The 24,801-nt window shown below is 45.5% G+C and overlaps 1 protein-coding gene across 12 annotated transcripts in view; it reads left to right on the top strand.

Annotated features, from left to right (window-relative positions):
• The window catches only part of CUX2 (cut like homeobox 2), a 199,329-nt gene that overhangs the window by 41,885 nt on the left and 132,643 nt on the right, over positions 1-24,801 (top strand). The window contains exon 1 of one of the 12 annotated variants that reach the window (XM_060786037.2): positions 3,924-3,987. The exons of the other annotated variants lie outside the window; for them this stretch is intronic. The gene's annotated coding sequence lies outside the window, so the exon portion shown is untranslated. Of the gene's footprint in view, positions 1-3,923; positions 3,988-24,801 lie in introns of those variants that run through there. 12 annotated transcript variants of the gene reach the window in all.

Below are 24,801 nucleotides of genomic sequence, written 5' to 3'. Positions count from 1 at the left end.
ATATATCAGAGTTTTAATCAAAAGTGACAAGGTACATGGAAAATCAAGAAGCAAAACATAAGCATAAATCCATAACCAGGAACACAGGGACTTCTTCTAAAACATGAAACCATGAACATGAGCACAAAACTTTTCCAAAGAACTTAAACGTAGACTTGAATATGGAACAAGACCAAGGTGTACATGGTAACACAGCGTTGCCTGCTCTAACTCTTTTAGTAAACAACACTTTAATTTAAGGACCACAAAGTTATGAAGTCATACCTTTGACATCTGCTCTGTTGCTTCAAGGATTTCTCAGGGAGTGTCTGTGGCCTTCCTGATCGAGCCTCAAACTCCTACTAACCTCAGGTGTTTTCTCAGGGGAAAGATCTCTTCCTTCCAGCTCCTTATCTTCTGTTGCCAAGGCATGACTAGGGGAAAGGTTCTCCCTATCTTCTGATGCCACAGGATCTCCATCTCCGCTCTGCTCTGAAGCCATTTCTCTCTCACTAGACAAAGACCCATTCTCCCAGACAGAATCGTGATCTAAAATCCCTTCATTTCCCACACTGGAAAGCCAACCAGTCCTCACAACCTCTGATTGAACAATTCCTTCGTATTCATCCTCTGGCTGAACCACAACAGCCAAGCACTTAAACTAGGCATTTTCTTCAGGGGAAAGCATGGGCCAGGGTTTCTTTCGAGGGAGGATGCAAAACCCAGATAACATGGACCCAAGGAAATACCATGGCTAAATTCATAGCCCAGCTTTTCTTTCTCTTTGGTTGAGGAAGAGGTCTGCTTAGCTCCAGAGATCAGATCTGGGGGCTTCTGGCTACTTAGATGATGCCCCCATCAGCACAGGCCAAAGATGAAACTGTCAGGTTAGCCTCTTTTGAGTTTAAGAGGGTCAGGTGATGCTGTTTACCCTATTCTGTCTTACATTTGACAAGGGTTGGCTCTAATAGGAAATATGGCATTGTCTCTCTTTCAGTCCCTCTACCTGGCAAACCTGAACATCTTGGCTTACCCTTGGTGGCCAATTCCTAGTTGACAGTTCTCCATCTGGAGTGCAAGTTGCAACAGTGGCAACTTCCATGTATGTCAGTGGGATGGAGAAAGCACTCCGGGTAGTAATCTGAATCTTAAAGGAGCTGTCCAAGGTGCTGGGTTTGTTTTGAAGATTGGGTCCAGCACCATGGCTCCTTCCTTTAAAGCAGTGGTTCCCAACCTTTTTTTTTGACCAGGGACCACATAACCAGGGATCATTTTGACCAGGGACCACTCTCCAACATTAGTATCAAAAGGGTTCCAAATGAGTTTTTGGTTGACTTTAGATTAGGTTTGGTGATGCCATATTATTATAGCAAAACCACCTTGGCAAGCCCAGTTTCAGGGACTCCGCTGACATTTCAGCAAAGTTCTTGGCTGGTGGCTCCCAAGTCAGTGGGACAGTGAATTTGCTTGAAATTTGCATCTAGACTTTAAAGCACTGGTTCCCAACCTGTGGTCTGTGGACCACCAGTGGTCTGCAAGAACTAAAATATGGTCCGCGGTCTCACTGTTCCTACACCATTGCACTGAGAGCGATTGGTTTTGTGAAACCCTCTTATAGTGCTAAGTGTTAAAAAAATCCACAGATAATAGCATAGCCCAACTATTTTTTTCTTGGTGTCTTCATTTTTAGGCCTGTTCCTGGGGGTTTTTTGGGGTGCTGATTCAGAAAATTGCATTGGATGGACCACATCAGCTCTAGTTTCTGATACAGAACATATGCCATCCAGTAGTTGCCTTCTACTCGCCCACAGAAAACCATATTTAATCATCTAGAGCTGATGTGGTCTATCCAATGCAATTTTCTGAATCAGCACCCCAAAAACCCCCAGGAACAGGCCTAAAAATGAAGACACCAAGAAAAAAAATAGTTGGGCTATGCTATTATCTGTGGATTTTTTTAAACACTTAGCACTATAAGAGGGTTTCACAAAACCAATCGCTCTCAGTGCAATGGTGTAGTAACAGTGAGACTGCGGACCATATTTTAGTTCTTGCAGACCACTGGTGGTCCACAGACCACAGGTTGGGAACCAGTGCTTTAAAGTCTAGATGCAAATTTCAAGCAAATTCACTGTCCCACTGACTTGGGAGCCACCAGCCAAGAACTTTGCTGAAATGTCAGCGGATTCCCTGAAACTGGGCTTGCCAAGGTGGTTTTGCTATAATAATATGGCATTTTGCGTTACTTCTGAGTCATCTTGTGTCCTTTTCTGGCTGGGGGTGCAGTGTCCTGGGAGTAGGATGAGGCCACAACGAGGCAAGAAGGAATGGACTGTGGGTTAATGGGAGACTCGGATGAAATGGAAGTGCCACTGTAAGCCTTGTGTTTTATCGTCACATTATAGCTTTAAAGGAACGTGGAAATAAAATCTCATAAATCATTGTCTGGTCTCTTTGCAAGCGGGAAAGAACCTGACATCAGAGGCGGAGGCTTCATTGCTTGTGACATGTACACGCACACACACTCACAACCCTCTTTCCACTCAGTGGTAGCATGGAAAGGCAAAATATGGGAAAGATCAGATTTCGAGTTTTTACTCTTCCATATGTCAACTTTTGAAAACTTTGTGTTCAAATCACTAGAAAAAAAGTTCCCACTTACGAACCATCTGGAACATGACATTTAAATGGGTTTGTATGCATGTTTACAAGATGTATACAGTTGATCCTGTAGTGTGACAAGGCTACTTTATAGCCTGATGGTAGTGACTGGCACATGGATGAATACAAGAAGAAATAAATTAATAGACTGTTCATCTTGGTCATAGAATCTCTGAGTTTATTACTGATTTGTAGGTGTTTGTCTGTTAATAATTTTGTGTGATCTTTTCTTGGTGATTGTTTTGTGATTACTTTCAGTGAATTGTATGTGGCACATTGAGGGTCTAAATGTTCTAAAGACCACCAATCCTGTCTGGCAAGAAGGGTCAGCTCTGGTTAGGACTCGGACCCTCAAGGCATCCCAGGTGTTTTAAGCGATCTTTTAGAGGAAGGAACTGGAGAAAACACTCCTGAGGCTATAGCTACACTGTAGAATGCGTGCAGTTTGACTCCACTTCAACAGCTAAGGCTCAAAATTATGGGGTTTGTATTTTGTTGGGGTACCCAGCAGTCTGGCTAAATACCATGTAAAACTATAATTCCTGTGTTCCCATTACATTAAACTATGGTAAAGTGGGGCCAAACTGCATTCATTCTACAGTATAAAAGATGTAGCCTGAATATTCCTTGTCTGAGGCAGCCCTATGGAATCCATGTGGTCATTATAAGTCAACATAAGTGATTTGAAACTGTATACACACATATGGCTCATTTACTAGGATGTGTGTGGTCTCATTTTGCCAAATGTGCAGAAGACTCCTGTTCTGATCAGGTAGAAAAATTGGCTCCCAGAGATGGGCTCTGGATTCCCCAACTTGCCATCCCATCTTTGTGCGTTGGTCCCGTGAATAGGTGACAGTCTTCACTCCCAGGGCTCCTGGCTCAACCCACAGTGCCAGTCACCTTGCCCCTTGCCTGCTTTTAACTAAAGTCCTATTTTCAGTTTCAAAGAACAGAATAAAGTTTTGTGGAGGGGGACAAGGCGCAATGGAGTTGGTGCTGGCGGGGGAAAGCTCTGATTTGTTTTGATTTGGGGCGCCCAATCTCATCCCCATTTCACGTTGTATACAGCCATGGCATCTTTCAGCATCCTTAATTAGAGTGGACTTAGTGCTGTCACTGCTTATTAATCTGTGTTGAAACCCAAGGCGGGCACCCCTTCCTCCTAATCTGCAACTCTTGTTCACATCGGAGTGCGTCGAGTGGTGGGCAGGGGGAGGGAGCCCTGCCTGGCATTCATTCTAACGGCAAGTAATCTGGCCATGACAATTGAAACTACATGGTATTTGGCGCATGAAGTGATCTCAGTTCAATTCATTCTGATAGCTGTGCAAACGGAGGAGCAGGGTAAGTAACCTGAGCTGCCAGTTCAAAAAGCGGGCACTTTATTTGCCGCTAAATGGGGCTGACCCCTGGACCGTGTATCGGCCTCTGAAATGAGCAAGGGCAATGTTTGTTCCCATACAACATTTAGACAAAGGGAACCCTTTATTTGGGAAACGGTCTTTTGATTTATCAGGCGATATGGGTGGAAGTGGGAAGAGCGGGGACAGTAAATTGGATCCTCTTCTTTGCCGATTGGTGAAATTTTTGCAGCTGAAACACAGAGTTGTTCGGAAAGTTTGAGCTGGGAACAATAAGCAGCAGCAGTAGCTGGCTTCCCCAGTTTTGGATAAACCCAAATTGCGGCGGGGGGGGGGGGGGGCATCCCAGCTTGTTGTGAAGAAGTTGCATGCTTCTGCATGTGGGCACACACAGTCTGGCACCTTTAGGTTTTTGAACTGCAGCTTCCAGAGCCCTCTATCCGGCTTGGCCATGGGCATTTGTTCCTGCTTTCCCTTCCAGTGTAGACAGTACTGTGATGAGCCAGTGATGTGACTTGTGAATTACTGTCCTCTTCCTAATATTATAACTCTACCTTTGAGGAAGTGAAATTTCATGTTTGAATGTTACGGCTTTCGAGCATATATTACTTTTAATAACAAAGACCCCTTGTAGTGGGTCTTTCTGTCCAAGACAGTGGAGCCTCCCCACTCAAGAGCAGTCTGTCTCTACTCACCAGCTGTCAACACTGGATGTTCCCACTTGGGAACCTCTCTTGGAGGCACATTATTGGAAGCAGAGGCCTAAATCAACTGTGGCCCTACCCAGTCTGCCAGTTTTCTATTTTCTCAGTGGCCTGTTTCAGAACAGTTTTACAATCTTTTTGGTGTACCTGGAAGTGCATAGAAATGTCCAGACAGACTGTGGTCTTGTACTCCTTGGGCAGGAGCTGAGTTCTTTGGGCAGCGGCTGTTTGCTTGGCAACTGGCTGGCAGTAAAGGCCGACCGTGGTGAGGAATGCCAAAATCCAATATCCTCCCGTTGGCCTTCTCTTGGAAAGAGCGTCTGCACTGCCGGAATTGCTTTGAAGGAGCATCTGGAATTAATGAGCCAGGCCGGTACAGGGCAGAAATCAATGCCTTCTACTTTAATTGCACCATGTTGGAGCTTTGTCTTTTTATTTGGAGTTATGTAGTTACAATGGGAGATGTCTCTTTAAGCTGCTCACTCAGTGCCGGATGTGTGTTGGGGTGGGACCTCGAGGGAAGAGCTTCTACCTGTCTTTCCAGGGGAGGGAGGGTCTTGACCTGCTGGATGAGCAGTGGGGGGCTCCTTTGACTTTTCTTGCTTTTGACTTGAAGGAGCCCCAAAGGTTGAGCCTGAGAGCCTATAAAAGGACCCGAGGTTCCATTTCTTCCTCAGGAGAAAGGGTGCTCAAGGTACCATCTCGGTGCAGATCAGATCACCTGGGCTTGGGCTGGGCCATTCTTTGTGTCAAGAAGGATTAGAGACACCAGTCCAATGCCCAGGTGTGCAAATGGTTCACCTTCAATGCATGAGGGTTAGATGAAAACTGTGTGACCGCAGTGAATCCTGCAGGGAGGCCATGGGTAACCTCATCCCTGGGCTCAGAGGATTGACTCTAGGAGGGAGTAGGGTTGAGCTGGCCTACGGCTCAGGAAAAAAGCACATAGATGCCATGCAGAAGGGCCCAGCTCCGCACAGCATGGCCATGTAGGGTTGGGGAGAACTGTGGCTGACAGTTGGACCTGAGTGCCACATCCCTGCTAGAGAGATTGCCCAAAAGTGCACTAATGCGCCTGACAAAAAGCTTGATCCAAAGTTTGGAAGCATTTTTAAGTGCATTGCGTGAATTGGGGGAGGGGGATCACCTTTTTGCAAACGTATGCACATTTTTTTGCATCCCTGGCTTGGCTGTAACACCCTCTTTGGTGTGAACCTAGTTGCAGATGGGTTTTCACTCGCATACCTATGGAAGGGGCTTTGGCTGCATGTGAATGGTTGAATCCTAGTGTTGCTAATAGTTTGCACTCAGGAAGCTGACAGCTGTCCAGCAAATGCATTTACTTGGGAGTAAGTTCTGCTCATTCCAGAGGAACTTTGGCCCCTGTAAATACACTTCAACGTTGCTGCTGTAATAACCCCGTTTCATGTTTAATTAATTTCTGTACAACTTTGGTCTTATTCTGGCCAGAGGGATTTTAGTTACAGGCTGTTAAGGATCAAAATGTTATTAATACAGTCTGAAAGTAAACAGGGTGTGGGTATTTTTAGCAAATTGTTCTTTATGGTATTGATTTACATGTAATGTAGTACTTGCATGAACAGTGGTTATAAATCTGCAAGCATTTATCATCTGAAATAGCTATGAACAGAGTCAATTTTTGTATTTATTAGACGTGATTGTGGCATTTTTGTATCTGAATTTCTGGCCTGCTCATCCCCAGAGCACTGTCGAGGTTAAAGTTCATCGAACAACAGCTAGCACAACAATATAATTAAGTCCAAAGTGGACATTTATGGTGTGGTCCTGTAAATATGGACTTCAAAGTAACACCCACAAAGTTCAGTGGGGCTTACACAGCAGTAAGTGGGTTTACGATTGATTTTTGATGGGCAGGGGCCATATCCCCAAGAAAATCATATTGTTCAGTTTTGGGTTTTTATTTGCAACTAGCTTTGGTACCTGGCATTTCCCAGGTTATTTGAAAAAGTCCATTTTTAATTCTAAAAAATGCATAAGGTTGTGGGTGAACTACAACTCATGTCACGCCAGGTTAACTCCCAAAAACTCCGTCAGTACTGAAAGTTTGTTATGTTGGGCAAGTTTGCTGTAGATGCATCATTGGTGGGGTTCAGTGTGATCTCTGGCTGTAGGGTAAACTACAACTCCCACTATGGTGAGTTAGTCCCCTGAAACACCTTCAATAGGTTGAGTTAATCATGGGGGTTCTGTGTGCCAAGTTTGGTCCAGACCCATCATCGGTGGAGGTCACAGTTTATCTGGTTGTGGGTGAACTACGACTCCCAGAAAGGAAGGCCAGTTCCCCCCCCCCCCCCAAACCCTCCAGTAATCAAATTTTGGCATAGAATCATAGATATTTTGGCTTAGAATCATAGAATCAAAGAGTTGGAAGAGACCTCATGGGCCATCCAGTCCAACCCCCTGCCAAGAAGCAGGAACATTGCATTCAAATCACCCCTGACAGATGGCCATCCAGCCCCTTTTTAAAAGCTTCCAAAGAAGGAGCCTCCACCACACTCCAGGGCAGAGAGTTCCACTGCTGAACGGCTCTCACAGTCAGGAAGTTCTTCCTCATGTTCAGATGGAATCTCCTCTCTTGTAGTTTGAAGCCATTGTTCCGCGTCCTAGTCTCCAAGGAAACAGAAAACAAGCTTGCTCCCTCCTCCCTGTGGCTTCCTCTCACATATTTATACATGGCTATCATATCTCCTCTCAGCCTTCTCTTCTTCAGGCTAAACATGCTGAGCTCCTTAAGCCGCTCCTCATAGGGCTTGTTCTCCAGACCCTTGATCATTTTAGTCGCCCTCCTCTGGACACATTCCAGCTTGTCAATATCTTTCTTGAAATGTGGTGCCCAGAATTGGACACAATATTCCAGATGTGGTCTAACCAGAGCAGAATGGAGGGGTAGCATTACTTCCCTAGATCTAGACACTATGCTCCTATTAATGCAGGCCAAAATCCCATTGGCTTTTTTTGCCGCCACATGACATTGTTGGCTCATGTTTAACTTGTTGTCCACGAGGACTCCAAGATCTTTTTCACACGTACTGCTCTCAAGCCAGGCATCCCCCATTCTGTATCTTTGCATTTCGTTTTTTCTGCCAAAGTGGAGTATCTTGCATTTGTCACTGTTGAACTTCATTTTGTTAGTTTTGGCCCATCTCTCTAATCTGTCAAGATCATTTTGAATCCTGCTCCTGTCCTCTGGAGTATTGGCTATTAGGGCTGGGCAACCACGGAAAAATTTGTTTCTAAAATCGATTCGTTTTTTGGGGGTTTTTACGTTTCGATTTTTAAAAGAATTCCGAAATTTTTCTTTTAAAAAGTTCGATATTTACGAAATTTCGTAAATTACGAAACAATTACGAAACGAATTTAAAAATTCATTTCGTTTTTTAGTTGCTCCTGAATGGTTCGTTATCGCTTCGTTATAAAAAAAATAACGAATTTTTAACGAATTACGAAATTACGAAACGAAACCGCCCAGCCCTATTGGCTATCCCTCCCAATTTGGTGTCGTCTGCAAACTTGATGATCCTGCCTTCTAACCCTTCATCTAAGTCATTAATAAAGATGTTGAGCAGGACCGGGCCCAGGACGGAACCCTGCGGCACTCCACTTGTCACTTCTTTCCAGGATGAAGAGGAAGCATTAGTGAGCACCCTCTGGGTTCGTCCATATAACCAATTACAGATCCACCTCACCGTAGTTTTGCCTAGCCCACATTGGACTAGTTTCCTTGCCAGAAGGTCATGGGGGACCTTGTCGAAGGCCTTACTGAAATCCAGGTACGCTACATCCACGGCATTCCCCTCATCTACCCAGCTTGTAACTCTATCGAAAAAAGAGATCAGATTAGTCTGGCATGACTTGTTTTTGATAAATCCATGTTGACTATTAGCGATGACCGCATTTGCTTCTAAGTGTTTGCAGACCACTTCCTTAACAATCTTTTCCAGAATCTTGCCTGGTATCGATGTGAGGCTGACCGGACGGTAGTTGTTTGGGTCATCCTTTTTTCTCTTCTTGAAGATTGGGACCACATTGGCCCTCCTCCAATCTGTCCAGAGGAGGGCGACTAAAATGATCAAGGGTCTGGAGAACAAGCCCTATGAGGAGCGGCTTAGGGAACTGGGCATGTTTAGCCTGAAGAAGAGAAGGCTGAGAGGAGATATGATAGCCATGTATAAATATGTGAGAGGAAGCCACAGGGAGGAGGGAGCAAGCTTGTTTTCTGCTTCCTTGGAGACTAGGACGCGGAACAATGGCTTCAAACTACAAGAGAGGAGATTCCATCTGAACATTAGGAAGAACTTCCTGACTGTGAGAGCCGTTCAGCAGTGGAACTCTCTGCCCCGGAGTGTGGTGGAGGCTCCTTCTTTGGAAGCTTTTAAGCAGAGGCTGGATGGCCATTTGTCAGGGGTGATTTGAATGCAATATTCCTGCTTCTTGGCAGGGGGTTGGACTGGATGGCCCATGAGGTCTCTTCCAACTCTATGATTCTATGATTCTATGATTCTATGATTCTATGCTGGAACTTCTCCCGTTCTCCAAGAACTCTCAAAGATGGTTGCCAATGGTTCCGAAATGACTTCCGCTAGTTCCTTCAATACTCTTGGGTGTAGTTGATCTGGCCCTGGGGACTTGAACTCATTTAGAGTGGCCAGGTATTCCTGGACGACTTGTTTCCCAATTTGGGGTTGGATGTCCTCTAATCCCTCATCCACTCCATCTTGCTGAGGTTGAAGATGACTTTCTTTTTGTGAGAAGACCGAGGCAAAGAAGGTATTAAGTAGTTCTGCCTTTTCCTTATCCCCTGTCAGCATTGCCCCATCTTCTCCTCGAAGAGGCCCTATCGCCTCCTTGTTTTTCCTTTTTCTACTGACTTAAGAAAAGAATCCCTTTTTATTGTTTTTAATGTCCCTGGCAAGCCTGAGCTTGCCTAATTTGATCTAGATCCATCTGTGTTTGGGTTCACAGTGCTCTCTGGATGTAGGTGAACTACAACTCCCCCAAATCAAGGTGAATTTTCCCCAAAGACCTCCAGTTTTTGCTGGACATGGGGGTTCTGTGTGCCAAGTTTAGTCCAGTTCCATCTTTGGTAGAGTTCAGAGTGCTCATTGATTGCAGGTGAACTATAATTCCCAGTACCTACAATTCCAAAATTCCCCTCAAAACCCACTAGTATTCAAATTTGGGCATTTTAGTTATGCATGCCAAGTTTGGTCCAGATCCACCATAGTTTGGATTCATAGTGCGCTCTGGATGTAGGTGAACTACAACTAATATAAATCCCTTCAAAGACCTTCAGTACTTTTTTGTTCGTCATTGGGATTCTGTGTGCCAAGTTAGTTCCAGGTCTATCATTGGTGGAATTCCGAGTGCTTTTAGATTGCAGGTGAACTATACATCTCAGGTCCTATAAATCCTATAAATCATGGTGAATTCTCCCCAAACCTCTCTGGTATGTTCAGTTGCTGATCCATTCCTCTGTTTGCTGAGTGCCATAGAAAATAATAGGGAAGGGTTAAGGGAGAGTCTGTGGGCAGTGTCATGCAAATTCCACACCAACTGAGAGAATAATAATAATAATAATAATAATAATGCTTTATTTATGGTATTTATTTATAATACTTTATTTTTTCTCTTCCCAAGGGGACTCAGGGTGGTTTACACACAAAAAGGCAAACATTTAATGCCCAACTCAAATATAAACATTTTAAAATAAGCAGAATAATACAAAAATAAAAACCATAAACTTGTGAGAAAAGAGAAATTAACACCAAAATGAGGACCAAATACGAATAATTGAATAAACTGCATTATACTAATAACATAAATTAACCATTTAGACATAAAGCCTAGAAAAAGCAATTAAAATACATTAAAATGACTATCAAGATTGTTCTCATGTACCATAGCAGTAAGAAACACTGGGATGCCTGTGGTGCAGGAAACACATAAAATCTATATCTATATCTATCTATCTATATCTATATCTATGTATATAATAAAAGTCAAAGTTTGCATGCGGAGGACAAAATTGTGGCGGTGTGGCGGTGTATGTGCCAGCATTCTGATTGGCCAGCCTGAAAGTTCCAAGATTCTGATTGGCTGCCGCTGTGGTGCTATTTGCATATGGTCTCTGACTGGCCAGCTTTACACGAGCCCCTGGTGGAGAAAAGGGTTCATGACAGAAACGGAGACATGAGAGAAAGAAATTTGCATATGGTCTCTGATTGGCCAGCCTCAATTCCAAGATTCCGAGATGACAAAGAGAGGAAAGGAAAAGGCCAGAGGGGTGAGTCAGAAAATTACCAATACAGACCAAACTTGGCACACAGAGCCCCCATGACCCACTCTACATCCTACTGCAGTTTGGAGGAGGATGAACCATGGATGATGGGACTTGCAGTACCATCACTCGCATTCTGAGACCGCTGTTAACCTCATCCAATGACTGATCAGGACCAAACTTCGCACAGAGACCTCTCATGACCCACTTTACGTCCTGGTGTGATTTGGCCAGGGATGGACCATGGATTATGGGATTTGCAGTACCTTTGCTCAGTTCTTGAGACCACTTCAACCCTCATCCAGTTACCGATAAAGACCAAGCTTGGCACACTGAGTCTCCATGACGCACTCTACATCCTGGTGCGGTTTGAAGGAGGATGTGCCATGGATGATGGGACTTGCAATACCTGCACTCCCTTCCTAAGACCATTACAACTGCCAACAATGATGGATCATGACCACAATTTACACAGAGAGCCCGCCTGACCCACTCTACATCCTGGTGTGGTTTGGAAGAATTTGACAATGGATGATGGGACTTGCAGTAACTTCACTCACTTCCTGAGACCACTGAGACCCTCGCCAATGACTGATCAAGACCAAACTTGGCACACAGAGTCCACATGACCCACTCTACATCCTGGTGCACTTTCGAGGAAGACAGACCATGGATGATAGGACTTCAAGTACCTCCACTCCCTTCCCAAGACTGCTGCAACCCTCAAATAATGTCCGATCAAAACCAAACTTGGCACACAGAGCCCCTTGACCCACTCTATATACTGGTGCACTTTTGAGGAGGACAGACCATGGATGATGGGACTTCGAGTGCCTCCACTCCCTTCCCAAGACTGCTGCAACCCTCATCTAATGTCCGATCAATACCAAACTTGGCACACAGAGCCCCTTTACCCACTCTACATCCCGATGCTGTTTCGAGAAGGATGGACGATGGATGATGGGGCTTCCAGTGCGGTTCAAGGCAGGATGGGCCACTAATGATGGGATTTGCAGTACGATTCACTTCCCACAGAACATTATAGCCCCTACAAATCACAGACCAGACCCAAACATGGCACACAGAGTACTCATGGCCCACTCTACATCCTGATGCAGTTCCATGGGGAATGGACCATGGATGATGGGACTTGCAGTATCTTTACTCACTTACTGAAACCACTGCGACCCTCATCCAATGACCAATCAAGGCCAAATTGGCACACAGAGCCCCAAAACCCACTGTACATCCTGGTGCACTTTGGAGGACAGACCATGGATGATGGGACTTCAAGTACTTCCACTCCCTTCCCAAGACTGCTGCAATCCACATCTAATGACCAATCAAGACCAAACTTGGCACACAGAGCCCCCATGACCCACTCTACATATTGCTGCAGTTTTGGAGGAGGGTTGACCATGGATGATGGGACTTTCAGTACATTCACTCACATTCCGAGACCGCTGTTAACCTCATCCAATGACTGATCAAGACCAAACTTGGCACATAGAGCTCTCATGACCCACTTTACGTTCTGGTGTCGTTTGGAAAAAATTGGAGATGGATGATGGGACTTGCAGTAACTTCACTCACTTTCTGAGACCACTGAGACCCTCGCCAATGACTGATCAAGACCAAATTTGGCACACGGAGCCCCCATGACCCACTCTACATCCTGCTGCAGTTTGGAGGAGGGTTGACCATGAATGGTGGGACTTGCAGTACCTTCACTCACTTACTGAAACCACTGCGACCCTCATCCAATGACTGATAAAGACAAATTCGGCACACAGAGCCCCCATGACCCACTATATATCCTGCTGTTGTTTGGAGGAGGGTGGACCATGGATGATGGGACTTCAAGTTCCTTCACTCACTTCCTGAAAACAATGCAGCCATTATCCAATGACCAATAAAGACCAAACTTGGCATACAGAACCGCCATTACCCACTTTCTCAAATAACCCGGGCAGCGCCGGGTCCCCAAGCTAGTATATAATAAAAGTCAAAGTTTGTATGCGGCGGATGTGCCAGCTTTCTGATTGGCCAGTCTGAAAGTTCCAAGATTCTGACTGGCTGCTGCTGTGGTGCTATTTGTATATGGTCCCTGATTAGTCTGCTTCAACAGGAGCCCCCGGTGGAGAAAAGGGTTCATGACAGAAACGGGGACATGACAGAAGCAAATTTGCATATGGTCTCTGATTGGCCAGCCTCAATTCCAAGATTCCGAGATGACAAAGAGAGGAAAGGAAAAGGCCAGAGGGGGCGGAGTCAGAAAATTACCAATACAGACCAAACTTGGCACACAGAGCCCCCATGACCCACTCTACATCCTACTGCAGTTTGGAGGAGGATGAACCATGGATGATGGGACTTGCAGTACCATCACTCGCATTCTGAGACCGCTGTTAACCTCATCCAATGACTGATCAGGACCAAACTTGGCACATAGACCTCTCACGACCCACTTTACGTCCTGGTGTGGTTTGGCTGGGGATGGACCATGGATTATGGGACTTGCAGTACCTTTGCTCAGTTCTTGAGACCACTGCAACCCTCATCCAATTAGCGAAAAAGACCAAACTTGGCACACAGAGCCCCCATGACCCACTCTACATATTGCTGCAGTTTTGGGGAAGGGTTGGATGATGGGACTTTCAGTACCTTCATTCACATTCTGATACCGCTGTTAACCTCATCCAATGACTGATCAAGACCAAACTTGGCACCTAGACCCACTTAACGTCCTGGTGTTGTTTGGAAAAATTTGGAGATGGATGATGGGACTTGCAGTAACTTCACTCACTTCCTGAAACCACTGAGACCCTCGCCAATGACTGATCAAGACCAAACTTGGCACACAGAGTCCCCATGACCCATTCTACATCCTGGTGCACTTTCGAGAAGGACAGACCATGAATGATGGGACTTCAAGTACCTCCACTCCCTTCCCAACACTGCTGCAACCCTCATCTAATGTCCGCTCAAGACCAAACTTGGCACACAGAGCCCCCATAACCCACTCTACATCTCTATGCTGTTTGGAGGAGGGTTGACCATGGATGATGGGACTTGCAGTACCTTTACTCACTTACTGAAACCACTGCGACCCTGAACCAATGACTGATAAAGACCAAACTTGGCACACAGAGCCCCATGACCCACTCTATATCCTGCTGCTGTTTGGAGGAGGGTTGACCATGGATGATGGGACTTGCAGTACCGTCACTCACTTCCTGAAATTAATTCAACTGTCATCCAATGACCAATAAAGACCAAACTTGGCATACAGAACCGCCATTACCCACTTTCTATAATAACTCGGGCAGCGCCGGGTCTCCAAGCTAGTATATAATAAAAGTGAATGTTTGTATGTGGAGGGCGGACGTAGGGAGGTGTATGTGGCAGCTTTCTGATTGGCTCCCACTTTCACAGGCCACTGTGACCAACACGGGTGATGCACCTGGACCAAACTTGGCACACATAACCCCCATTACCTCTTTTACATCCTGGTGTGGTTTGGGGGGAGGTGGACCACAGATTTTGGGATTTGTAGTACTTTCAAACGATTTGGATCCCACGGACCACTGTGGCCCCCAACAAACATCAATAAAGACCAAACTTGGCACCCAAAGCCCCCATGACCCACTCTACATACTACTGTGGTTTGGAGGAGGACAGACCATGAATGATGGGACTTGAAGTACCTCCACTCACTTTCTGAGACTGCTGTCACCCTCAACAATGACTGAACAAGACCAAACTCGGCACACATAACCCCCATGACACCCTTTACATCCTGGTGAGGTTTGGGGGAGGGTGGACAATGGATGATGGGATTTTTAGTACTTTCCAATGCTTCGGATCCCACAGACCACTGCGGCCCCCAACCAGAGCACCCATGACCCATTCTACATCCTACTGCAGTTTGGAGGAGGATGGCCCATGGATGATGGGAATTGAAATACCTCCACTCACTTCCCGAGACCACTACAACCCTCATCCAATGACTGATCAAGACCAAAGTTCGCAAACAGAGCCCCCATGACCCTCTCTATATCCTGGTGCAGATTTGAGGGGATGGAACACGGATAATGGGAATTTAAGTAATTTCACTCACTTCCCGAGACCGCTGCAAACCTCATCCATTGACTGATCAAGACCCAACTTGGCACACAGAGCCCCCATGACCCATTCTACATCCTGGTGCAGTTTCAAGCAGGGACCATGGATGATGGGACTTGAAGTACCTCTACTCACTTCCCAAGGCTGCTGAAACCCTCATCTAATGACTGATAAAGACCAAAGTTGGCACACAGAGCCCCCATGAGCCACTCTACATCCCGGTGCTGTTTGGAGGATGGACGATGGACGATGGGACTTCAACTACCTCCACTCACTTCCCAAGACTGCTGCAACTCACTTCCTGAAGCCACAGTGACACTCGTCCAAATACCAATAAAGACCAAACTTGACTCAGAGAGCCCCCATGGCCAACTCAACATTCTGGTGAGATTTGGGGGAGAACAGACTATGGATGATGGGACTTGCAGTACCTTAACTTATTTTCTGAGACCACTGCAACCCTCATTCAATGACTGATCAAGACCAAACTTGGCACACAGAGCCCCCATTACCCACTCTCCATCCTGGTGCAGTTTGGAGGAGGATGGACCACAGATGATGGAACTTGCGGTACCTTCACTAACTTCCTGAGACCACTGCAAGCCATATAAATAACTGATAAAGACCAACCTTGACACACAATTCCTTTCTCAAATAACCCAGGCATCACCGGGTCCCCAAGCTAGTCTAGAATAAAATTGTCCCTGTATGAAAACTTTCGCTTGGGTAGTGGGCAGTATGGTGTTTGTGGAGGACATTGGCAGGGCTCTTGTACATGTTCATGGCGCTCACTATAGCCTGGAATGTTGTTGGAGGGAGCACCTTTGGTGTCTCCTGAGTAGTGGGAGCTATAGCTGTTTGTGGAAGCAAGAGCCTGTCTGTTTAAGTGGGCTCTTAGCCCCCTCACCCACACACACATATTTTCACTTTTATTATGTGATGAAACATCTGCTAATTCAGTGGCCCATTTAGTCTACCAAATCTGTCACTCAGATTTTTAGGAAGTCCTAAAAATCAGGAAAAGTTCTGACATCTTTTCCTATTGGCATGTATAAACTTTGAGGCTGGTGTTTTTTAGTCCTAAAGTATTTCTGTGTACTCAAGTTATCATTTTAGCAGTTTAAAAGAAGATTACAGGCGAGCCGCTTGGGACTTTTTAAAAAGCTTTTCACAATAAGGAGTGAAAGCCCCAGTGCCTTTAATCCTGAACGTTAATTTACAATTAAAGAAATCTTTTAAACTTGGCATTCCTCCCCTTGTACTTGGTTTTTTTTTTGCCCATTACAAAAAACATCGCTTTTTACGATTGCTTACAGGGCAAAGATACACTGAGCCATTTCAATTTCTCAGGAAGATAATATATTTAATGGGAAGTGAATCGAATCAGGGAATGAGGTAGATGCACAACTTGTGGGGATTGTACAGGATTTGGAGAGGAGTCAGTAAAGTTCAACTTGTCAAGTAAAAATTTGGTGCCTTGGTTATTATTTATTTTATTATTTACAGCATTTGAATCTGAGTTGATGTTTTTATATGCACATGTGTTTTATTGTATTGTATTTTATATTGTGCTTCATTTTTATGTTTGTTTTTAGGCACTTTGTGCAGTCAGTAAGCCACCCTGAGTCCCTTCAGGGAGATGGTGGCAGGATATAAGAATAAAATAATAATAATAATAATAATAATAGTTATTATTATATTCTGCTCTTATACACAGGCAACTGTACATATATATATAGGCTTTCCCATCTTCAGCATCTTGGAGGCTGTGCTTGGTTCTGGCCCGGGGGGGGGGGGGGTGCTGTCGCTCCACTTTCCCTGCCAAAGAGCTTTGTTTGTAAACGTCCTCTTTGATTGACTTGCCAGCATTTTTATGGCATTTCCTTATGGGTGCCTTAAATGCCTCCCCGCTTTAAGCGGTATCTATTTATATACTCACATTGCTGTTTTCAAAACTGCTAGGTAGGCAGAAGCTGGGCTAAAGGCCAGAAGCTCACCCTGACCCGGACTTCGAACTGTCAACTTTTCAGTTGGCAAGATTTATTGTAGCTGGTGGTTAACCTGCTGTGCTAAAGCTGTGCCCTGGTTGTTGAAGATGGGAAATGGATTGCAGCTGGATTGCTGTTGACATGCTCTTTGGCATTTTTCAGATGGAAATAGAGGGAGGAGTGTAATAGGGAAAAAAGACAGTAGTCCTAGCCATCTCCTGTGTGGCATTGTGGAAGGTAGTAGTCCACCTTGGCCTTGAAAAGAGTCAACTGCCAGTCCAGTTGGCTTTTCTACCCCAAATGGGAGGAGCTGCCATCTTGTCTCTTGCCTCTAGTGATAAAATGTCTAAGGCTGACTATTAGGCTTGTTTGATCAAGAAAAAAATTGGTTCTAAACTTGCTTCATTTCCAGGGGGCACCAGCGTTTTGAATTTCAGAGGACTTCCGAAATTTAAGATTTCAAAATTTTGAAATTTCTGAAATTTCGTTAATTACGAATCGATTCATTAATGGTGGACGCGATTGCGCAATGCGCAAAAAAATCTCCAAATGGGACAGGGGGAACTTCTGAAGCATCCCTCTCCCTCTGTTGCTGACTGTTGGTGATAAAACTTACAACTAACAGAAAACAAATTAAAATAAATTCAGGATGAAATTAAAATCCATTAAGTTAGTAAAAATACAAATTAAAATCACTTAAAATTAATAAAATAATAAAATAAATAATATAATAAAATAATAAAATAAGTAATAAGATAATAAAAGATCTCCAGGAGGAGGAGGAGGAGGAGGAGGAGGAGGAGGAGGATGGGGAGGAAAGGCAATGCTGGCACCTTTTCTCTCCTTCTTTCCCGTCTTAATAATTACGAAATAATTACGAAATAATTATGAAAATTTGGAAAAAAGATTGTTTCGATTCTTAATTACTCTTCACACTATTCCTGCATGGCTCGATATTGGATCATAAACTAATTTAAATACGAATTAATAACGACTTTAGAAACTAATGAGCACGATCAAACAAGCCTACTGACTATCCCTCTGGCTCCCAGATTGGAAACTGTGCCTTGGACCCCCAGCGCTTGAAGCTTTCAGTGTTGTCCAGGAGAAGGTTTTGTTTGGGAAACAGTGAACTTGAACTCAGAGAAATTGATTTTCTGAGACTGGCCATAGTGGCTGAGAACTTCTGAGAGCTGGAGCCCAAAAGGTAACTTTCCCAAATTTGTATTTGGAACATGCAGTGGAATTGGGAAAGGGATTGCCCCAAACATGTTTCTCTGAGTGTTGAACCCAAACCAAAAGAGGGTCCTTTCTTTTTTTGGCTGAGCCCGAATATCTTTCTTCCCTTCAACCCTGGCTCCTTAATTAATTAATTAATTAACAAATATATAAATAGACACCCCCCCCCACCCATTAAAGAGGGGATGGTGGGATGATAAGGTGCTGGATCAACGGCCACTCTTCCCCATCCATCCCAGAGCAAAGGCATTTGGTTTTCCAGGCTGCTTTCCCTGTTGGCAAGCCAGAGGGGTCATGTCATGATGCTCCTCGCTCCCTCTCCTGCCTCATCCCCCCTTTGCTTGTTATGGAAAGCCGGAGATAATTAATGTTGTTGAAAGAAGATGATTCCTTTGGCGTCTGGGAGGCTAGCCCCCTCGTCTGCGCGCTTCGGAAAAAGAAACAAGTCAGGGAATGGCCATGGGGAGGGAGGGAGGCAGGCAGGGAGCTGCCGATTTCACAGACCAATAAATAATATCCACAGATAAAAGAGCAACTGCAAAACTTCAGCAGCGGTGGGAACCCACACGGCTCTGCTATTCGATAGCAGCTGGGGATGCAACAGGCAGGAGGGGAGGAGGGCCGGCTGTGAAACAGGCTCTTGCCTTTCCTGCTTGGGCCCCTACTTCTGTGCAAAATGTGCACTGGGAAGGCGTCCCAAGAGCAATGACCCCACACTCTGGAGCTTTGACAGCTTTGAGGGGGATTGCAATGCCCATGGCTGGTGGGGGATTCTGGGAACTGCAGTCCCCTTCCCAACAAAGGGTCAAACCCCTGTAACCAAAGGGATGAGGCCCCTTAGCAGTGACATCTCCCCATCTCCGGTGTGGTTCCTTGCTTTCTTGGGCCAGGGTCAAAGGGTGCCCAGACACTTCTGATGCCAACAACTTGGATCTCCCAAGCGCTTGGGAGAAATGCAAAAAGTAACTGTTCTGAACTCTGGCAAGGAAAATGTTTCAGATTTCTTTTGAGGACAGGCTGTGTACTCCTAATCTGAATCAGTGGGTGCCAGTTTTTTAAAACATCACCAAAGACCCTTGACGATCATCTTGTCTTGGCTACATGGGCACGGAGTTACTGTTTCAGCTTGGCTGGGACTGACAGTCATTCCCCTGATGGATGTCTGGAGACAGGGCACTTGTCTCTGCCCTGTGCTATTGCATTTGTCATCGTGTGATGCCAGGCATACAAATGGGATGAGCAAGGGGACCTGGGTGTCCTGAGCTGCTTCTGGAGCCTGCCCAACAGCTTTGGAGAATACTGGCTGCTTTCTTGGAGGGGGAAAGGTTGAACTGATATAAGTGTCTTAATGCATTGTCACTACAAACAGAGACACACACTTTCCCCTATCATTTTTTTTTACTAAAAAAGCTAGCCAAGGTTTCCCAGAGTTCAGCTGGAGGGAAAGAAAGGTGAATGTGCCAGTGACAAAATGCATGGTAGAAAAAAGGGTACAGCTATATCTTGGTGAACGATGTTGAGTTGTTTTGGGTATAACTTCTTAAGCACAAACTTCAGTACTAGAGGCTGAAACAGTATTGAAAGAAGAGGGGCAACTTCCTGTGCCACCAAAAAGAACAGAAGTTCCATACATTACATAAACACTTTATCCCAAACAAATAATTTTCACATAGGAAATGGAAAAACCTGGTCAAGTAAGTCTTGTGTAAGCAGGCAAAAAACACTGTTGTCCTTCTAAAGCAGGTATGGGTAAACTTCGGCCCTCCAGGTGTTTTGGTGTTTTGTAGTTCAACTCCCACAAATCCTTAAGCAACTGAGGGAGAAAGGGAAGGGGCCTGAGGCTGTTAGGAATTGTGGGTGTTGAACTCCAAAACACCTGGAAGGACGAAGTTTGCCCATACCAGTTCTAAAACATCTTCGTAATGCATCCAGTGACTTTTCTTTCTTTCTCTGGCATCTTATGATCTGAGCAGAAATCTTCTTTCTCGTTCTGTCCCAATTTTACAGATCTATGCTCTTAAACATATTGGGGAAGCTGGCAAGGCATGCTTATCTGGTGTCTGTTTTTAGCATTTCACACATGCTTAGGTAAACAGAAGACAAATGTCAGTTCTAAACAGCACCAAATTGTGGGTTTTAATCAGGGGCAAAACATCAGGGACTTCAGAAGAGGTCTACATAGCGACCTGTTGGTCCCAGGATTTCTGCTTCTGTCATCCACACTTGCTGCTTCGTTGCGGGATTTAGAGATTCCCAAGATGGCTGCCACAGGACTTTCGCTGGACATTTCAGTGTTGTTAAAATAAAAAAACAAACTTAAGATGCAAACATGTGAAGATGTGAATCATTGTATAAGCTCCATTCCTGGGTTATATAAGCTGCAGGACCATCTGTGCAGACAAGGTGTTGTTCCTGGGTTAAACATGTCTGGTCCTGATTGCTCTTATTGTGAAAAGATGTATAATGTTGATTAGGGGGCCACAACTTTGTCCTAGCCAAAGAAAATGTGCCCTCCACGCGTTTCATGAAGTTTCTGGTACACAAACAAAGTTTTCGCTTTCTACTCAACTGTCACCTTCTTTTTAGGAACCAGCCAATCAGGAACAGACATCCAAAAACCTGGGAATAAACCCAGGGCCCTTCTATACAGCGATATAACCCAGAATATCAAAATAGAAAATCCCACAATATCTTCTTTGAACCAGGTTATCTGAGTCCACACTACCATATATTCCAATTCAAAGCAGAAAATGTTGGATTTTATTCAGCTACTAGCTTGGGGACCCGGCGCTGCCCGGGTAATTAGAGAAAGTGGGTAATGGCGGCTCTGTATGGCAAGTTTGGTCTTTATTGGTCATTGGATGATGGTTGCATTGTTTTCAGGAAGTGAGTGAGGGTACTTGAAGTCCCATCATCCATGGACAACCCTCCTCCAAACAGCAGCAGGATATAGAGTGGGTCATGGGGGCTCTGTGTGCCAAGTTTGGTCTTTATCAGTCATTGAATGAGGGTGGCAGTGGTGTCAGTAAGTGAGTGAAGGTAGTGCAAGTCCCATCATCCAAAGTCCATCCCCTTTCAAACTGCAGCAGGATGTAGAGTGGATCATGGGGACTTTGTGTGCCAAATGTGGTTTTGATTGGTCATTAGAAGAGGGTTGCAGCAATCTTCGGAAGGGAGTGGAGGTACTTGAAGTCCCATCATCCATGGCCTGTCCTCCTCGAAACTGTACAAGGATGTAGAGTGGGTCATTGGAGCTCCATGTGCCTGGTTTAGTCTTGATTAGTCATTGGCGAGGGTCTCAGTGGTCTCAGGAACTGAGCAAAGGTACTGCAAGTCCCATCATCCATCTCCAAATTTTTCCAAACAACACCAGGACGTAAAGTGGGTCATGAGAGGTCTATGTGCCAAGTTTGGTCTTGATCCGTCATTGGATGAGGTTTGCAGAGGTCTCAGAATGTGAGTGAAAGTACTGGAAGTTCCATCATCCATGGTCCACCCTTCTCCAAAACTGCAGCAGGATGTAGAGTGAGTCATGGGAGCTCTGTGTGCCAACTTTGGTCTTGATTGGTCATTAGATGAATTTTGCAGCAGTCTTGGGGAGTGGAGGTACTTGAAGTCCCATCATCCATGGTCTGTCATCCTCCAAACTGCTCCAGGATGTAGAGTGGGTCATTGAAGCTCCATGTGCCAAGTGCAGTCTTGATTAGTCATTGGCGAGGGTCTCAGTGGTCTCAGAAAGTGAGTGAAGTGACTGCAAGTCCCATCATCCATTGTCAAATTCTTCCAAACCGCACCAGGATGTAGAGTGGGTCATGCTGGGTCTCTGTGTAAATTGTGGTCCTGATCCATCATCGTTGGCAGTTGTAATGGTCTTAGGAAGGGAGTGCAGGTATTGCAGGTCCCATCGTCCATGGTGCATCCTCCTTCAAACTGCACCTGGATGTAGAGTGCGTCATGGAGACTCAGTGTGCCAAGTTTGGTATTTATTGGTAATTGGATGAGGGTTGCAGTGGTCTGAAGAATTGAGCAATGGTACTGCAAGTCCCATAATCCACGGTCCATCCCCGGCCAAACCACACCAGGACGTAAAGTGGGTCATGAGAGGTCTATGTGCGAAGTTTGGTCCTGATCAGTCATTGGATAAGGTTAACAGCGGTCTCAGAATGTGAGTGGTGGTACTGCAAGTCCCATCATCCATGGTTCATAGTCCTCCAAACTGCAGTAGGATGTTGAGTGGATGATGGGGGCTCTGTGTGCCTATTTCGGTCTGTATTGGTAGTGTTCTGACCCAGCCCCCGGCCTTTCTTTTCCTCTCTTTGTCATCTCAGAATGTTGGATTTGAGGCTGGCCAATCAGAGAGCATATGCAAATTTCCTTCTGTCATGCCCTGTTTCTGCCATGAACCCTCTTCTCCACCAGGGGCTCCTATTGAAGCTGGCCAATCAGAGACCATATGCAAATAGCACCACAGCGGCAGCCAATCAGAACGCTGCCACATATCCCTCCGCCCTACGTTCACCGCACTTCTGTCCGTCGCATACAAACTTTGACTTTTATTATATACTAGCTTGGGGACCCGGCGTTGCCCGGGTTATTAGAGAAAGTGGGTAATGGCGGTTCTGTATGCCAAGTTTGGTCTTTATTGGTCTTTGGATAATGGCAGCATTATTTTCAGGAAGTGAGTGAAGGTACTTGAAGTCCCGTCATCCATGGGCCATCCTCCTACAAACAGCAGCAGGATATAGAGTGGGTCATGGGGGCTCTGTGTGCCAAGTTTAGTCTTTATCAGTCATTAGATGAGGGTGGCAGTGGTGTCAGTAAGTGAGTGAAGGTATTGCAAGTCCCATCATCTAAAGTCCATCCCCTTTCAAATTGCAGCAGGATGTAGAGTGGATCATGGGGGCTCTGTGTGCCAAGTGTGGTCTTGATTGGTCATTAGAAGAGGGTTGCAGCAATCTTTGGAAGGGAGTGGAGGTACTTGAAGTCCCATCATCCATGGTCTGTTCTCCTCCAAACTGCTCCAGGATGGAGAGTGGGTCATTGAAGCTCCATGTGCCAAGTTTAGTCTTGATGAGTTATTGGCGAGGGTCTCAGTGGTCTCAGGAAGTGAGTGAAGTGACTGCAAGTCCCATCATCCATTGTCAAATTCTTCCAAACCGCACCAGGATGTAGAGTGAGTTATGCGGGCTCTCTGTGTAAATTGTGGTCCTGATCCATCATTGTTGGCAGTTATAATGGTCTTAGGAAGGGAGTGCAGGTATTGCAAGTCCCATCGTCCATGGTGCATCCTCCTTCAAACTGCACCTGGATGTAGAGTGCGTCATGGAGACTCAGTGTGCCAAGTTTGGTATTTATTGGTAATTGGATGAGGGTTGCAGTGGTCTGAAGAATGAGCAATGGTACTGCAAGTCCCATAATCCACGGTCCATCCCCAGCCAAACCACACCAGGACGTAAAGTGGGTCATGAGAGATCTCTGTGCGAAGTTTGGTCCTGATCAGTCATTGGATAAGGTTAACAGCGGTCTCAGAATGTGAGTGGTGGTACTGCAAGTCCCATCATCCATGGTTCATGCTCCTCCAAACTGCAGTAGGATGTAGAGTGGGTGATGGGGGCTCTGTGTGCCAAGTCTGTTCTGTATTGGGAGTGTTCTGACCCAGCCCCCGGCCTTTCCTTTCCTCTCTTTGTCATCTCGGAATGTTGGATTTGAGGCTGGCCAATCAGAGAGCATATGCAAATTTCCTTCTGTCATGCCCCGTTTCTGCCATGAACCCTCTTCTCCACCAGGGCTGCTATTGAAGCTGCCCAATCAGAGACCATATGCAAATAGCACCACAGCGGCAGCCAATCAGAACGCTGCCACATACACCGCCCTTCCGCCCTCCACAATTCCTCTGTCCGATACAAACACTCTTCTTTATTATATACTAGCTTGGGGACCCGGCGTTGCCCGGGTTATTAGAGAAAGTGGGTAATGGCGGTTCTATATGCCAAGTTTGGTCTTTATTGGTCTTTGGATAATGGCAGCATTATTTTCAGGAAGTGAGTGAAAGTACTTGAAGTCCCATCATCCATGGGCCATCCTCCTACAAACAGCAGCAGGATATAGAGTGGGTCATGGGGCTCTGTGTGCCAAGTTTGGTCTTTATCAGTCATTAGATGAGGGTGGCAGTGGTGTCAGTAAGTGAGTGAAGGTACTGCAAGTCCCATCATCCAAAGTCCATCCCCTTTCAAACTGCAGCAGGATGTAGAGTGGATCATGGGGGCTCTGTGTGCCAAGTGTGGTCTTGATTGGTCATTAGAAGAGGGTTGCAGCAATCTTTGGAAGGGAGTGGAGGTACTTGAAGTCCCATCATCCATGGTCTGTCCTCCTCCAAACTGCAGCAGGATGTAGAGTGGGTCATTGGAGCCCCATGTGGCAAG

Source organism: Anolis sagrei, chromosome X (assembly GCF_037176765.1).
Source record: "Anolis sagrei isolate rAnoSag1 chromosome X, rAnoSag1.mat, whole genome shotgun sequence".
Classification (NCBI taxonomy): Eukaryota; Metazoa; Chordata; class Lepidosauria; order Squamata; family Dactyloidae; genus Anolis; species Anolis sagrei.
Note: the sequence above shows the minus strand (reverse complement) of the source record. Positions and strands in the feature narration are given on the sequence as shown.